Source organism: Scyliorhinus canicula, chromosome 20 (assembly GCF_902713615.1).
Source record: "Scyliorhinus canicula chromosome 20, sScyCan1.1, whole genome shotgun sequence".
NCBI lineage: Eukaryota > Metazoa > Chordata > Chondrichthyes > Carcharhiniformes > Scyliorhinidae > Scyliorhinus > Scyliorhinus canicula.
In genome coordinates this window covers 19,925,400-19,937,911 of record NC_052165.1, presented here as the reverse complement: position 1 = coordinate 19,937,911, position 12,512 = coordinate 19,925,400, and the positions used below count along the sequence as shown (strand labels likewise).

The following is a 12,512-nucleotide window of genomic DNA, read 5'->3' as shown; positions in this document are numbered from 1 at the left end:
AAAATAACCTTTAGAATCATAGACTTTACAGTGCAGAAGGAGGCCATTCGGCCCATCGAGTCTGCACCAACCTTCCCAGAGAGCACCCTACCCAGGCCCACTCCCATGTCCTATCCTGGTAACCCACCCTACTTTTGGACACTAAGGAACAATTTAGGGTGGTCAATCCACCTAACCTGCACATTTTTGTGGGAGAAAAGCAAACCCACGCAGACACGTGGAGAATGTGCCAACTTACTCCCCAGACTGTCGCCCAGCTGTCAGAACACTCACTGCAGATGTTTTTTTCTTTCCTTCACTTAAACGTTCTGGGAACAACAAGGGAGCAGGAATGTGCGGGTAATTTAACAAACGGGGTGTTACAGCACGCCTGATGCTTGGGAGATACTGAGACCCAGCTCAGTAGTTGAGTGGAACAAAGGATGGCGGTTAAATAGGCGAGTTTCAGAGCGGATTATTTGGGAGTCATAGTAACGGCAAACAACACCTTTCTCTCTGACGCTTCATTGAGACGATGCACCAATCGCAAGACCAGGTCCCGCGGTTGCTGGGAGCTTCTGAATGTTGTCTTTTCTATAAAGGTGGAGAATCCAACCGCGAAAGGCAGCAAATTCCCATTGTGACCATCAGGGTGCGACCTGACCGCTAACTTCCCTCAATTGGCCGTTCCAGGTTAATGCGATGATGAAGGACTTTCATGATGCAAGATGGAGGGAACATAGGGGTGGACCATTCTCAGTTGCGAGGTAAGAGGCTGAAGGCATGGACCAGCGAGCAGCTTACCTTACCCTTCCACCTTAAACCTAACCTAGAGCTGGCAAGTAACTTTTTCATGAGATAAGCACAGGCGAGTATAGTTATTCGGCCCATCTTAATTCAGCCATCCAGAGGATGCTAGCCCCCACCGCCACCCACCCCCTCTCCCAGCCAACACGCCTAATTTGTATCATGCAGGTGTTTTCAGAGTATTTTCCTCCACTGTTCTATCTCTTTGAAGGAAAATTCCATGATATTGTTTCAGAAGTTACCTTCCACTAGTTTGAATGTATATTCCAGAAGTATATTGCAGTGTAATTCAATGTTGTGGGGTTAACTTTTTCTATGCTTTATGAAATCAACTCTATGACTCCCCCTTTCCACCATGCAAAGTATATATAGTCTTTGTTCAACACTCACATCCACTTAGTGCCTGTAGCACTCAAATGTCCATCTTATTTGTTGATGTCCTGAAATAGACACAGTGTGGGAAGGTTCAGCCCAGGTATAAAATATTCAGATCATTGCTTTCTCTGACTTATCTATCATCCTTTACTCCTTTGGCTGTGTGATATTCTATCAACTTTGTAACTTGAAATTGGCTCAAAATTACAAGTCAACCACGTTTGTTTCATTGTTGTTGAAACCATTGTTTCAACGTCAAAGAAACTGGCATAGACCATTTAGGGCCATGTTCCACCATTCAAGGACACCATAGCAGGGCAGAAAGATGGCACAGTGGTTAGGGACTGCTACCTCATAGTGCCAGGGACCAAGGTTCGATTCCTGCCTGGGTCACTGTTTGTGTGGAGCTTGCCTTGTGTCTGCATGGGTTTCCTCCGGGTGCTCTAGCTTCCGCCCACAGTCCAAAGATGTGCAGATTAGGTAGGTTGGCCATGATTAAAGCACAGGGTTGGATAAATAGGACAGGGAAGTGGACCTAGGTAGGGTGCTCTTTCGGAGGGTCAGTGCAGCCTCAAAGGGCTGAATGGCCTCTTTATGCACTGTAGGGATTCTACGGCTCGTCTGTATCTCAATTCCACCGCCTGCTGTGATGGAACCTGCACTTTCAGAATTTTTGATTTTTTTTAGGCAGAATATGGAAACTGAAAACAGAAACTGAAAGGGAAAACCAGAAAAGGAAACCGAGAAAAGAAACCGGCTGTCCTAGTCTCTAAAGAACTGAACCTGAGATTTGGAAACTAAACCCTCTAGGCAGACTAAACTGGTTGAGGCTGTATAAAGGAGGCAGAACCAACCAAGCTCAGTAGCCACAGTTGAGTCCAGTGGGGCAGTAACCAACAAGCTGAAGAGTCCAGGTCCATGAGCTGAGAATAGGTTGTTAGAGCTGTTTCCATTATTTGAAGCTAACATTAGTTGATCTATGCCATCCAGACCAAGTTGAGGAGGTTGTGCAGACATTGGCTATTTTGTGGTGAAGACCATGCTCATGGAATTCGGCTTGGCTGTGTATTGCTGTCAGCTGGGGATCAGGTAACATCCGAGAAGGAGAGGAATTGAAATTCTTCATATGGAAGATAGGGCATTGAAGTACTTAGTGACTGAGAGCAATGACATAGATGCTGAGTAGACTGTTCAGCCAAAACATAAGATCTGTTCTGATTGGATCTGCCATTTAATGTGTAATTAATCATCAACCACAATTTGCCTGTTAATTCATGTTTAACTTATTTAATATATAGAGAAATACAGCACAGAACAGGCCCTTCGGCCCATGATGTTGCGCCGAACTTTTGTCCTAGGTTAATCATAGAATTTTGGACAATTTTTCATGGCCAATCCACCCAACCTGCACATCTTTGGACATCTTTATTGTCGATTCTGGATACGTGTATCGGAGGAGGTGATCTACGATAAAATCTAATGTTTGCCTTGATGGCAGCCTGGCTCTCCATCTGGCACTGAGCACATAGGCACTGCCAGGCTGGCTCCTTGGCACTGCCAAGGTGCCCGGGTGGCACTGCCAGGTTGGCAGGACTGTTGCCAGAATTCCACGGTTCCAGTATCTGAGTGCCAAGGGAGGTACTGCCAAAGGTCAGGGCCTGAGGGGGTACATGCCCAAGAAAGGAGGGATGAGGGGTGTATATGAAGGGTGGGGGGGGGGGGGGGGGGGGGGTGAAAGACAGTTATGACGGCACCCATAATGTTCCAGACAATTATCTTGAATACATCTGTAGCCGTCTGAGATGGCCATCTGCAAAGGACAATGGGAATTATGGCCAACCCAGGACTCAGACAGATACAGAGCTTCTGTGTATTTGCAACCCAGATAGCTAGACCTGATCGAAACCCCCGCTTGTTTGCATTCTAATGGCCCATTTCCCCAGAACAATAGGACTGCATTCAAGAAACCGATACAGCCACAGACTGATCGGCGCCACTCCCTTTACTCAGAGAACCTAACTGCCAAGGACAATGACTGCTAAGGACCTGCCCAGCTACCAAGGCACCCGCCCCTTTATTGGCCAAAATAGAAGGCAGTGATCGAAGCCTGTAGAATAATTGGGTCCAAGATTAAGGACCGCCCCAAAGAGCGCAAAACTCAGAAGGATAAAAAGGGACACAGCCATCTGTTCTGTCTCTTTTGGACCTGGCCTGTACCAGCCCAACTGCAGCATAATGATGAGACAGCCAAGTTCAAGACCAACGATCACTACCTGACGGATGAGCCCAGCAGAGACAGAGCCATTTCTTCAAACCAGCCACGTGATCAAGAAAAGGCCTTATCCACTTGCACAGTGCCGGTCACCTGAAGTTAAGTATAGGTTATTGCTGTTGATAGGTCCACCTAACCCACACATCTTTGGACTGTGGGAGGAAACCGGAGCTATAGCCAGTGAGATTTGTGTTGCAGATTTTCTGTATGTAAAAGAAAGCACAGTAGCATGGTGGTTAGCATAAATGCTTCACTAAAGAGCAACATTATTATAGTATTCCATTAAATTGGCAACACATCCAAGAAATTCTTATTCGAACTGTTCTGCTCCCGCCGATCACGAACCATCACGAGAAACAATCTTCTGCTAATTTGATTTGCTCCATGTGATATGAAGAAATGCTGAATGCTCTGGATGCAAAAAGGCTTCTGGGCTCCAGCAACATCCGGGCTGTAGTACTGAAGATCTGTGCTCCACACATAACTGTGCCTCCAGTAATCTGGACAGCTTTGGACTGTGGGAGGAAAACAGAGCACCTTGGGGAAACCAACACTGAGACAAGGCAAACTCCACACAGCAACAACACTGACATCTACTCGATAAAGTAGAAAATGGCCCTAGTTATTTTCTGTCCACAAAAAGCAGATCAAATCCAATCCTACTAAATACCATTGCGTAAATCTAATCCCTATCATCACGAAAGTAATATAAGATGTTGTCGACTGTATCAAGTAACACCTATTCACCCATAATTCACCAGGGGTGGGTTTAGCTCAGTGGGCTGAACAGCTGGCTTGTAATGGAAAACAAGGCCAGCAGAGCGGGTTCAATTCCCGTATCGGCCTCCCCGAACAGGCAGTGGAATGTGGCGACTAGGGGCTTTTCACAGTAACTTCATTGAAGCCTACTTGTGACGATAAGCAATTATTATTAATCTGCTCACCAATATTCTGTTTGTTCTGCTGGAGTATCAGACTTCTTTGCAGCCTTAGTAGAAACATGGACAAAGTAATTGAGTTCCAGAGGTGAGGTGGGAGTGATTGCCATCATGTCCATCGACATCAATGGAACATTGGACCAAGTGTGACATTAAGGAGTCTGAGTAAAAGTGCCAGTGGGAATTAGGGGGGAAGCCAATGGGAGAATCGATTGGGTGTGATTGTCAGAAAGTATTCATCTTAGCCCCAGGACATTGCTGCAGGCGTTCCTCATAATAGTGTCCTAGGACCAACCATCTTCTGCTGTCCATCAATAATGTCTCTCCATTACAAGGTTTAGAATTTGGAATTATCACTTATGATTACAGTTTCATTCACAAAGCCATTTCACCATCAACAAGACACATTTCAGGAGTGTGATGGAATAGGATGACTGCAACTTTAACAACAATCAATAGTTTCAGTATGGTGCCATGAACCTATCCGAGAGAATATGAAACCATCCAGGACAAAGAAGCTGGCTTGATTTGGCTCACTCACCACCTCCATCTTACACTCCCACCAACATCAAAACATCACAACTGCTGTTATCATACCCACAATCTCGACTGACCACCTGGAAGGAAAAGGGCAGGAAGCACATCAATAGCCCCTGCTGCCGACTCCGTCACGAGGATGGGTGTGAGCGCACTGTCAGCAGAAATACAGGAGTCAGACCTGAGGAGCACGACAGCTTTCCACACAGTGAGTGCTCATCGCCCTCCTGCTGTGAATAGTGACCGTTGACAACGTTAATGCAGGTCCATCCCCTGTAACATAGGCCCCTGGAGGAGGGGGGAGGGGGAACGTGACTGGGAAGGGGGGAAACAGGGTGATTGGGAAGGCAGAAAACAGAGTGATCGGCAAATGGGGAACAGGCTGATCGGGAAATGGGGAACAGGCTGATCGAGCAGGGGGTGGAACAGGCTGATTGGTGAGGGGGAACATGGTGATTGGGGAGGGAACAGGGTGATCGGGGAGGGAACAGGGTGATCGGGAGGGGGAACAGGGTGATCGGGAGGGGGAACAGGGTGATCGGGGGGGGGACAGGGTGATCGGGAGGGGGAACAGGGTGATCGGGGACGGGGAACCGGGTGATCGGGAGGGGGAACAGGGTGATCGGGGAGGGGGAGCAAGATGATCGGGAGGGGGAACAGGGTGATCGGGAGGGGGAAACAGGGTGATCGGGAGGGGGAAAGGGTGATCAGGGGGAGGGGGAACAGGGTGATCGGGGGGGGGAACAGGGTGATCGGGGAGGGGGAACAGGGTGATCGGGGAGGGGGAACAGGATGATCGGGAGGGGGAACAGTGTGATCGGGGAGGGGGAAAAGGATGATCGGGAGGGGGAACAGGGTGATCGGGGAGGGGGAACAGGTGATCGGGGAGGGGAACAGGGTGATCGGGGAGGGGGAACAGGGTGATCGGGGAGGGGGAACAGGGTGATCAGGAGGGGGAGCAGGGTGATCGGGAGGGGGAACAGGGTGATCGGGAGGGGAAACAGGGTGATCGGGGTGGGGGAACAGGATGATCGTGAGGGGGAACAGGGTGATCGGGGAGGGGGAACAGGATGATCGGGGGGGGGACAGGGTGATCGGGGGGGGGGAAACAGGGTGATCGGGAAGGGGGAACAGGGTGACCGGGGGCAGGAACAGGGTGATCCGGAAGGGGGAACAGGGTGATCGGGAGGAGGAACAGGGTGATCGGGAAGGGGGAACAGGGTGACCGGGGGCAGGAACAGGGTGATCGGGAAGGGGGAACAGGGTGATCGGGAGGAGGAACAGGGTGATCGGGAAGGGGGAACAGGGTGATCAGGAGCAGGAACAGGGTGATCAGGAAGATGGAACAGGGTGATCGGGAGGAGGAACAGGGTGATTGGGGGGGGGAAACATGGTGATCGGGAAGGGGGAACAGGGTGATCGGGAGCAGGAACAGGGTGATCGGGGGGGGAACAGGGTGATCGGGAGGGGGATCAGGGTGATTGGGGAGGGGGAACAGGGTGATCGGGAGGGGGAACAGGGTGATCGGGAGGGGGAACGGTGATCGGGGAAGGGAACAGGGTGATCGTGAGGGGGAACAGGGTGATCGGGAAGGGGGAACAGGGTGATCGGGAGGGGGAACAGGGTGATCGGGAGGGGGGAACGGTGATCGGGGAAGGGAACTGGGTGATCGTGAGGGGGAACAGGGTGATCGGGGAGGGGGAACAGGGTGATCGGGAGGGGGAACAAGGTGATCGGGGAGGGGGAACAGGGTGATCGGAGAGGGGGAACATGGTGATTGGGGAGGGAACAGGGTGATCGGGGAGGGGAACAGGGTGATCGGGAGGGGGAACAGGGTGATCATAAGACCATAAGACCATAAGACATAGGAGTGGAAGTAAGGCCATTCGGCCCATCGAGTCCACTCCACCATTCAATCATGGTTGATTTCAACTCCATTTACCCGCTCTCTCCCCATAGCCCTTAATTCCTCGAGAAATCAAGAATTTATCAATTTCTGTCTTAAAGACACTCAATGTCCCGGCCTCCACCGCCCTCTGTGGCAATGAATTCCACAGACCTACCACTCTCTGGCTGAAGAAATTTCTCCTCATCTCTGTTCTAAAGTGACTCCCTTTTATTCTAAGGCTGTGCCCCCGCGTCCTAGTCTCCCCTGCTAATGGAAACAACTTCCCTACGTCCATCCTATCCAAGCCATTCATTATCTTGTACGTTTCTATTAGATCTCCCCTCAACCTCCTAAACTCCAATGAATATAATCCCACGATCCTCAGACGTTCATCGTATGTTAGGCCTACCATTCCTGGGATCATCCGTGTGAATCTCCGCTGGACCCGCTCCAGTGCCAGTATGTCCTTCCTGAGGTGTGGGGCCCAAAATTGCTCACAGTATTCTAAATGGGGCCTAACTAATGCTTTATAAAGCCTCAGAAGTACATCCCTGCTTTTATATTCCAAGCCTCTTGAGATAAATGACAACATTACATTTGCTTTCTTAATTACGGACTCAACCTGCAAGTTTACCTTTAGAGAATCCTGGACTAGGACTCCCAAGTCCCTTTGCACTTTAGCATTATGAATTTTGTCACCGTTTAGAAAATAGTCCATGCCTCTATTCTTTTTTCCAAAGTGCAAGACCTCGCACTTGCCCACGTTGAATTTCATCAGCCACTTCTTGGACCATTCTCCTAAACTGTCTAAATCTTTCTGCAGCCTCCCCACCTCCTCAATACTACCTGCCCCTCCACCTATCTTTGTATCATCGGCAAACTTGGCCAGAATGCCCCCAGTCCCGTCATCTAGATCGTTAATATATAAAGAGAACAGCTGTGGCCCCAACACTGAACCCTGCGGGACACCACTTGTCACCGGTTGCCATTCCGAAAAAGAACCTTTTATCCCAACTCTCTGCCTTCTGTCTGACAGCCAATCGTCAATCCATGTTAGTACCTTGCCTCGAATACCATGGGCCCTTATTTTACTCAGCAGTCTCCCGTGAGGCACCTTGTCAAAGGCCTTTTGGAAGTCAAGATAGATAACATCCATTGGCTCTCCTTGGTCTAACCTATTTGTTATCTCTTCAAAGAACTCTAACAGGTTTGTCAGGCACGACCTCCCCTTACTAAATCCATGCTGACTTGTCCTAATCCGACCCTGCACTTCCAAGAATTTAGAAATCTCATCCTTAACGATGGATTCTAGAATTTTGCCAACAACCGAGGTTAGGCTAATTGGCCTATAATTTTCCATCTTTTTTCTTGTTCCCTTCTTGAACAGGGGGGTTACAACAGCGATTTTCCAATCCTCTGGGACTTTCCCTGATTCCAGTGACTTTTGAAAGATCATAACTAACGCCTCCACTATTTCTTCAGCTATCTCCTTTAGAACTCTAGGATGTAGCCCATCTGGGCCCGGAGATTTATCAATTTTCAGACCTTTTAGTTTCTCTAGCACCTTCTCCTTTGTGATGGCAACCATATTCAACTCTGCCCCCTGACTTTCCTGAATTGTTGGGATATTACTCATGTCTTCTACTGTGAAGACTGACGCAAAGTACTTATTAAGTTCCTCAGCTATTTCCTTGTCTCCCATCACTAGATTACCAGCGTCATTTTGGAGCGGCCCAATGTCTACTTTTGCCTCCCGTTTGTTTTTAATGTATTTAAAGAAACTTTTACTATCATTCCTAATGTTACTGGCTAGCCTACCTTCATATTTGATCCTCTCCTTCCTTATTTCTCTCTTTGTTATCCTCTGTTTGTTTTTGTAGCCTTCCCAATCTTCTGACTTCCCACTACTCTTTGCCACATTATAGGCTCTCTCTTTTGCCTTGATGCATTCCCTGACTTCCTTTGTCAGCCATGGCTGCCTAATCCTCCCTCTGATAACCTTTCTTTTCTTTGGGATGAACATCTGCACTGTGTCCTCAATTACTCCCAGAAACTCCTGCCATTGCTGTTCTACTGTCTTTCCCACTAGGCTCTGCTTCCAGTCGATTTTCGTCAGTTCCTCCCTCATGCGCCTGTAATTACCTTTATTTAACTATAAAACCTTTACATCTGATTCTACCTTCCTTCTTTCAAATTGCAGACTGAATTCTACCATATTATGATCACTGCTTCCTAAGTGTTCCCTTACTTTAAGATCTTTTATCAATTCTGGCTCATTACATAACACTAAAGCCATCCTGTAAACATTCAATGGATTCCCTTTCTTTGGGTCCACTGGCAACATTATTTACCCAGTCCACCTGCATATTGAAGTCCCCCATGATCACTGTGACCTTGCCTTTCTGACATGCCCTTTCTATTTCGTGGTGCATTTTGTGCCCCTGGTCCTGACCACTGTCAGGAGGCCTGTACATAACTCCCATTATGGTTTTTTTGCCTTTGTGGTTCCTCAACTCTACCCACACAGACTCCACATCGTCTGATCGGGGAGGGGGAACAGGGTGATCAGGAGGGGGTACAGGGTGATCGGGGAGGGGCAACAGAGGGGCTGGTTTATCTCACAAGGCTAATCGCTGGCTTTTAAAGCAGACCAAGCAGGCCAGCCGCACGGTTCGATTCCCGTACCAGCCTCCCCGGACAGGCGCCGGAATGTGGCGACTAGGGGCTTTTCACAGTAACTTCATTGAAGCCTACTCGTGACAATAAGCGATTTTCATTTTTTCATTTTCAGAGTGATCGGGAGGGGGAACAGGGTGATCGGGGAGGGGGAACAGGGTGATCGGGGAGGGGAAACAGGGTGATCGGGGTGGGGGAACAGGATGATCGGGAGGGGGAACAGGGTGATCGCGGAGGGGGAACGGGGTGATCGGGGGGAACAGGGTGATCAGGGAGGGGGAACAGGGTGATCGGGGAGGGGGAACAGGGTGATCGGGGGGATGGACAGGGTGATCGGGGGGGGGGGGAACATGGTGATCGGGAAGGGGGAACAGGGTGACCGGGGGCAGGAACAGGGTGATCAGGAAGGGGGAACAGGGTGATCGGGAGGAGGAACAGGGTGATCGGGAAGGGGGAACAGGGTGATCGGGAGCAGGAACAGAGTGATCGGGAAGATGGAACAGGGTGATCGGGAGGAGGAACAGGGTGATCGGGGGGGGGGGGGGGGGAAACATGGTGATCGGGAAGGGGGAACAGGGTGATCCGGAGCAGGAACAGGGTGATCGGGGGGGGAACAGGGTGATCGGGGGGAGGAACAGGGTGACCGGGAGGAAGAACAGGGTGACCGGGGGGGGAACAGGGTGATCGGGAAGAGGGAACAAGGTGATCGGGATCATAAACAGGGTGAGCGGGAAGGGGGAACAGGGTGATCGGGGGGGGGAACAGGGTGATCGGGAGGGGGAACAGGGTGATCGGGAAGGGGGAACAGGGTGACCGGGAGCAGGAACAGGGTGATCGGGAAGGGGGAACAGGGTGATCGGGAGGAGGAACAGGGTGATCGGGAAGGGGGAACAGGGTGATCGGGAGGAGGATCAGGGTGATCGGGGGCGGGGGGGCGGAACAGGGTGATCGGGAAGGGGGAACAGGGTGATCGGGAGCAGGAACAGGGTGATCGGGGAGGGAACAGGGTGATTGGGGGGGGGGGGGGGGGGACAGGGTGACCGGGAGGAAGAACAGGGTGATCGGGGGGGGGGGAACAGGGTGATCGGGAAGGGGAACAGGGGGATCGGGAGCACAAACAGGGTGATCGGGAAGGGGGAACAGAGTGATCGGGAGGGGGAACAGTGTGATCGGGAGGGGGAACAGGGTGATCGGGAGGGTGAACAGGGTGATCGGGAGGGGGAACAGGGTGATCGGGAAGGGGGAACAGGGTGATCGGGGGGGTTAAAGGGAGATCGGGGGGGATCAGGGTGATCGGGAAGATGGAACAGGGTGATCGGGAGGAGGAACAAGGTGATTGGGTGGGAACAGGGTGATCGGGAGGGGGAACAGGGTGATGGGGGAGGGGGAACAGGGTGATCGGGAGGGGGAACAGGGTGATCGGGGAGGGGAACGGTGATCGGGGGGGGTAATGGGGTGATCGGGGAGGGGAACAGGCTGATCGGGGAGGGGGAACAGGGTGATCGGGGTGGAACAGGGTGATCGGGGAGGGGGAACAGGGTGATCGGGGAGGGGAACAGTGTGATCGGGAGGGGGAACAGGGTGATCGGGAGGGGGAACAGGATGATCGGGAGAACAGGGTGATTGGGAGGAGGAACAGAGTGATCGGGGAGGGGGAGCAGGGTGATCGGGGAGGGGGAACAGTTTGATCGGGAGGGGGAACAGGTTGATCGGGGGGGAGCAGGGTGATCGGGAGGGGGAGCAGGGTGATCTGGGAGGGGGAACAGGGTGATCGGGAGGGGGAGCAGGGTGATCGGGGAGGGGGAACAGGGTGATCAGGGAGGGGGAACAGGGTGATCGGGAGAACAGGGTGATCGGGAGAGGGAACAGGGTGATCGGGAGGGGAACAGGATGATCGGGAGAACAGGGTGATCGGGAGGGGGACCAGGGTGATCGGGGAAGTGAGTTGTGATGAAAGGTGTGTCAAGCTGAAGGCCACTGTGGACCTGAAGATGATGAGGGCCTCCCTGGTCCTCTTGGCCTGTTGGAGGCTTCCCGCCGCCTGTTGTCCATTCTCCGGTCCTCCCCGGGCTCGTCCTCCATCCCCTCCTGATTCCCCTCCTCCTCCTCAAACGAGACCACATGTTTACATGCTCCTCCTCCTACCCGCCCACCATGTCGTCCTGCTGCCAGATTGAGCAGTGAACAGCAGACCACCACAAAGTGGGGGACCCCCTGGAGGGTGCAGTGCAGGGCACCACCAGAGTGGTACAAGCAAAGGAACCGCATTCTCAGCAGCCCAATGCGCTGCTCAATGGCAGCACTGGTGACAGCGTGGGCCTCATTGTATCAGGTCTACGCATCGGTTTCAGGCTCCACAGAGACATCCAGCAGCCATGACCTCAGCGGCTATCCCTTGTCTCCTACGAGCCAATCCATCATCCAGACACCAGGGATCTGCAAGTGCCACAGGAAATAGCTGTCATGCAGGCTCCCAGGGTAGCGGGCATACATGCGCCTGATCTCCGAACGGTGATACCACTTGATCTGAACATTTGGGGAGTGGGACCCTTTCCTATTAATATAGGGCACTCACTGATGCCCCAGTGCTCGCAGGGCGACATGCATGTAATCGATGGCCCCCTGGACCTGGGGCATCTTGGCAATAGTGGCAAATCCTGAAGTCTGGGCATCATGATGGGCTGGTCCAGGTCAAAGGTGATGTAGTTGGCTGCCCAGGCACACAGAGCATCTGTCACCCTCCGGACGACCCTGTGGGCTGACGAATATGAGATGCCAAACAGGTCGCAGTTCGAGCCCTGGAACGCCTCAGTGGCATAGAAATTAAGGGCTGCCATGACCTTCACAGCCACCGGGAGTGGGTGTCCTCCTCCCCCACAGGGTGCCATGTCTGTCAGGATGTGGCATAGGTGCCGCACTGTCTCCCTACTGAGACACACTCTCGTGTGGCACATGGTGTCCATCAGCTCATTGACCAACCATCGACTCCTGTACACCCTCACACACCATTGGTCTCCCCTTCTGGCCCCCTCCTCAGCCT

The 12,512-nt window shown here is 51.9% G+C and overlaps 1 protein-coding gene across 1 annotated transcript in view; it reads left to right on the top strand.

Moving 5' to 3' along the window:
- Positions 1-571: 571 nt before the first annotated feature.
- LOC119955195 overlaps positions 572-12,512 on the top strand; it is a 162,944-nt gene continuing 151,003 nt past the window's right edge. Inside the window, exon 1 of the mRNA XM_038781183.1 lies at positions 572-746. The gene's annotated coding sequence lies outside the window, so the exon portion shown is untranslated. The remainder of the gene's footprint in view (positions 747-12,512) is intronic.